The sequence below is a fragment of the Ornithodoros turicata genome, chromosome 1 (genome assembly GCF_037126465.1).
Source record: "Ornithodoros turicata isolate Travis chromosome 1, ASM3712646v1, whole genome shotgun sequence".
Classification (NCBI taxonomy): domain Eukaryota; kingdom Metazoa; phylum Arthropoda; class Arachnida; order Ixodida; family Argasidae; genus Ornithodoros; species Ornithodoros turicata.
In genome coordinates this window covers 181,292,442-181,297,499 of record NC_088201.1, presented here as the reverse complement: position 1 = coordinate 181,297,499, position 5,058 = coordinate 181,292,442, and positions in this window count along the sequence as shown.

Sequence of the window (5,058 nt, the reverse complement as noted above, 5' to 3'; positions counted from 1 at the left end):
TCGAAGCTCACAATGCGAAGAGTAGCGTCAGCGGCACATACTGGCGGTACGAGAAGCTGCGTTCAGAGTTCATAAGGAGCGGGAGAGATGGCGTGATAGAGCCGCCATTCTAGATCCACATGTGTAGTCAGGACGGTCAGGACCTTGTTTCTCTCTCTCTCTCTCTCTCTCTGTCTGTCCTTCGAGCGAGGCCAGGATGGAATGATTTATATAATTCCGATGTAAATAACTCAATTTATTCGTGACTTAAATCACTGATACTCGTTTCGGTGTGATTTAGATCACCATCCTAATAATTTCGCGCCTGGGCAAGAAACATTCGAAATTCAGAAAGTTGTTCCCAAACGTTGCGCAAAATCAAATATTTGCTTACTAGTAATTTCAGCAACGCCCTGTTTACTATTTCGTTTTTACAACGCTGCCGCCTACAAAACACTGAACTAAAACTTTCAAAGAATTGTATTCGGTTAAGTAGATTCCGAACTTGGGCTGGCAAACGGGGTTTTGCTCTTGCCGAGTCTGTGCAGAGCAACGGCGTAGGGAGAAAAAATATTTTGGAAGGGGTTCTACGGGGACTTTACATGGGGCAGGAGGATGTCCCCCTCCTTTTCCTCCCCCAGATGCGCTACCAAGGACACGATACGGGGATCATAACGATTATAAGCACCCTGTTAAGCAGAAATAAAACGCGTCAGTCAGTTCAGTGTTCAGTTCGGCTCACCAACCCACCGAATATTTTAGGCTCTGCCTTCATCAGAATGCTGCGATTGTCGGCGGTGACGCAACAATAGTGAATTTTTTATATATCGTACGCCATCGCCTTTGCGTACGCGTGGGATAGCGCTGGCGGTTCTGCGCACGCGCAAGGCATAAAAGGAGCTTTGTGCGTTGAGCAGAACCACCCCGCTATCGCCTTATCGCGACAGCGTACGGTATACTAAAACGCACTAATGAAATTTCTGGTGAATGCGCAATGGCTGATGGTAGAATCAATAAAGAGTTTTAGTGCATCGTGCGCTATCGCTGTTGCGTACGTAAGGGATAGCTTTGGTGGTTCTGCGCACGCGCAAAACATAGAGACCTTCGCGCAGTCGCTGAACCACCACGCTATCCCTAACGTACGCAAAGGCAATAGCGTACGATGCACTAAAACTTAATTCTATTGCGTACGAAACCCTAGTGTTTTTATCGACTGTTTTTACCGTGCGGTAGTTCAAATACTGTTCTTGGGTGGTTCAAAGATGATACGGTACTTCGTGTTTTTTGCGTCTCGACTCGACTACGAGCAGGGGTGAAGCGTGTATAGGGTTAACTCCGTAGATACCGTGTCATCGAATTACTGACCTTCTAGGCTGGGTTCGTCTGGCAGGTGTACGGTACCAGAACCAGCGGAAAGGAAGTAATAAGCACGGCGTTTCCCGCAGCACAATATTCGTCCTGCAATCAAGTTCCCGTTTCTTTTTGCCGCTGTTTATGCTCATGGGGCTCTTCCATATGTTTCGCCCATTTTGCTTAGTTACGCAACTGTTAGGAATTCCTGTTAGTAACTATAGGTATTGTGTGTAAAAACCCGAGCTTCGAGAACTGCGGTTGATTCTGATGTCGTCCCACAGCAGTGTTAGTTCCTCTTCCAGATTTGTGATGGATTTGAAAAATCCAGATTTAAAACTTGATTTGATTTGGCGCGCTGAAAAGGAATCTGGATTTAAAGTGATTTGATTTATTCGAATAAATTTAAATTCGGACTTGATTTAGATTTGATTTAGCGCCTTCTGCAAACCGCGGATTTGATTTAAATCCGATTTGTTTCCTCAAATCCCCAACACTGCTGTATACACAGTTTTCTCGTGGATAAAACACTCGGGGACGCACCGCTATATTAAAAGCGCAGCCTCGTTTAACCGGGGAGCAGTTTATACCGCCAAGCCAGAAAGAAGGAAAGCACACGGGCCGTGTGGCTTGTGCTGCCTGCAAAAGCGCTGCGTGTGAGGCTGGCTGGAAAACGATGCATAATAGCTAAGATGATCGCCTTCCACGCCCGAGAATGGGTTCGAAACCGGGCTCTGCTGTTTGGGTGTTTTTCGCGGCCCTCCCACACACGCTGTGTAAGGCAAATGTCGGCATACTTCCCCGTGAAGTCGGCCCGGGACGCACTGCCTCCCACGAGCAACATGCTGCCACTTCGGTAATAAAAGGGTAACTGGAGTAGATTTACACGAAATATATGTCAGCCGATTTTATCCGCTGCACATGATGCAGGGTATTCGCGTTTTGCATGACCTGTAGGTGGCGCACCTAAACTACAAAATGGCGGACGTATCCAGGTTGTGACTTAGTTTCGATTTTGAGATTTCTGAACTGCAGTGTTGATTCTCGATGCGTTGAAGGCGAACGAGTATTAAACGCTGCTCGTGTGCTTCTGGCAGGCGTAACCGAGTTGTCCAAAGAGAAGGCTATAGTTGTCGCGTATGCTTACGAACTTCCGGTGTGTTTGATCAACCACACTTCGTGAAGGTGAATTTCATGTTCACCGGTTGCGAGGCCTAAATAGCAAGCAGCAAGTGTCCTGCGCTGCAGGAATGTCAGACATATGCAAGCACACGACATCTGTGACTGATGCTCTCTTAGAGATAAGATCTTCTAAATGTGTAGCGCGTGTACGAATGTAGTTTAGAATTTACAGGGTAAAGTTGCGACACCCGTGTGTCACTGCATGGTGTGCATGTTTTTGGGAAACCTCAACGAAACGTCGCATTCTTTCTGCATTCTTTCCCAGGCGCTGATTCAAATGCACAGTTACAAAACTGACTTAGTATACGTTTTCGCGCTCTCCTTTGCGCTTTCTTACACATCATGGCTACTCAAGTTTGAAACAAACTTATTCTGTTTTGCCTAGACAAGGTTTTGCTTCCCTTCCTGATGTGAAGAAGTGTGCTTCAGAAAGAGAAAGGAAAAAGAAAGAATGTTCATCACATATGTAGGCAGTACCGCTCCAAGAGCTCTGGCACACACACACACACACACACACACGCACACACGCACGCACGCATTGCTGATGTAACAGCTTTGCTGATTTTGAGTCGCTAAATCCATCTCTTCCGAGGATGCGTCAAAGTAGGCGGTATTCCATGTGTGGAAAGAAGAAAACGCGGAAAGACAAACTGGCTGTCCCCTCGGCGCGCAGAGTCGCATTGTGGCAGAGAACAAAAGTCTTTTGGTTTAGTTTGCTGGTCGTTGTCTGCACTGTTTCCTTAATCCATGATTTCAACAGCAAAATACAGGTGCAGCTCAGCGACCCATGCGAAAAGCAGAAGCTTCTCCGCAAGTGAACGCGGGGTCGGCTGGATGGCGGGGTGTACCTGGATCGGCTAGTCCCGAGTTTCACCGCTCTGCGGCGTCGATTTCGCGAAAAACGCAAATAGGACTACGGACTAGGTGTACGGTTCTTTTGACCTGCGCCGGAATCTCCGACCGACGGTGCTGGGAGTAATGTTTACCTCCCACGCATTGCTACAATCCTCGACCGGGATGGAACCACCCGCGATCTTGAAGTAAGATGGCACAGCTCACGCGTCGCACATAGGCGTGGCAGGTGCTGTACACCCACATTCGCGTCGTATAGACCATTTAAACTTTCAGTTTCAGCAAGTTCCGGAAACTATTGTCGCGTTAGAGCTATGCTCTTTATGTAACTACAAATCATCTCCTAACTGATTATCGGAAATAACGGTAGAACCTGTTTTCTGCGTGGTCCAGCTTGCACCTGCATATACATACTGTCCAGACTCGTTAATATGAGTATGGCCGTTCCCGCAGATTTTGATAATAAAGCGAATTGTCACGTTAACGAACACCACGTGTTACTAGTACGTCGTACCATGCTCTTTACGTGTAAGCTTCGAAAAGTAGAAAAATAAACGAACTGGCATGAGGCATTTTAAGAGAGTATGTAACACAATTTTTTTTAAAAAAGTCTGATAAATAACTCCCATATGAACTCATATATTCGACGTTAGCGAGGCGGTGTTGAAGAGCATCGTGGAGGGAGGAGGGGAGCTCCGGAGAAGAACACACCTGTTCCGGTTGTTATACCTTATGTGCGTCAATTGTCCCATAATTTAAAAACAAACAAACCTGCAAGCAGACATTCTATTCCCGTGGCACTCTGAACCAGAAAAATCAGGGAAAATGGGCAATATCACGTGTGATAGAAAGAACATGGGTCAATGTAACATAAAGTATCTAAAGAAGTTTGTTTTACGCGTAAGGCAAATGTGGTCTATGAAATGCCACTGACCTGCGGTAAATCATATACAGAGGCCAGACGGGGTGTTTCTTAAACATTAGGCTTAGAGACCATGCTTCTACCGTGAGAGGTACCGCGTCTGGCCACTTGTCTGTACATTGCAGCACGTGTGGGTGTACTCCAAAACTATCGGAAACGACAAAAAGTCGTTGTTGTGATCAGCGTACCAGGGAAATAGAAGCATTTGAAATAAGAAGAAAAAAAAACGAGCCACATTGCATAAGCCATGCTTCTATCAGTTTGTTTGGTAACGAGGTAAAATTCCTCAACATGTGGGAGGAGGCAAATGATGCTTGATTGGTCTGTGGATGACGTGTACGTGGAAGACCTACATGCGTGCGAGTGGTACATTTAAAAGACAGTACTAGATTGCCAATAAATTCTTTTGGTGAAAGTCTAACACCTGTCCTGTCGTTTCTTCTCTCTGCCCCTGTTCCCAGTGCTAGTTCGTCATGCAAGATCAACACCAACATGCTTGATGTCTGATAAATAAGTCTACTTAGTGTGCAGCAGCTCATTCTGACCATATGACCCAGGACACTACTCCTTTCAGCACTTCACGCAGGGGCACCATGAGTCTCCCCGGAAGCGCGTTTTGGCCGTTATAGGTTAGGAGAACCAACGGTTCAGTTACCCACGGTCATAGTAGCGACGGTAAAGTACACGTGCCCGACCCTAGTTGTGCTGAAAATACCGGCCATTGTCATATAAACGAAGTGTCATATTAACGAACTCGAGTTACACACGGAAGC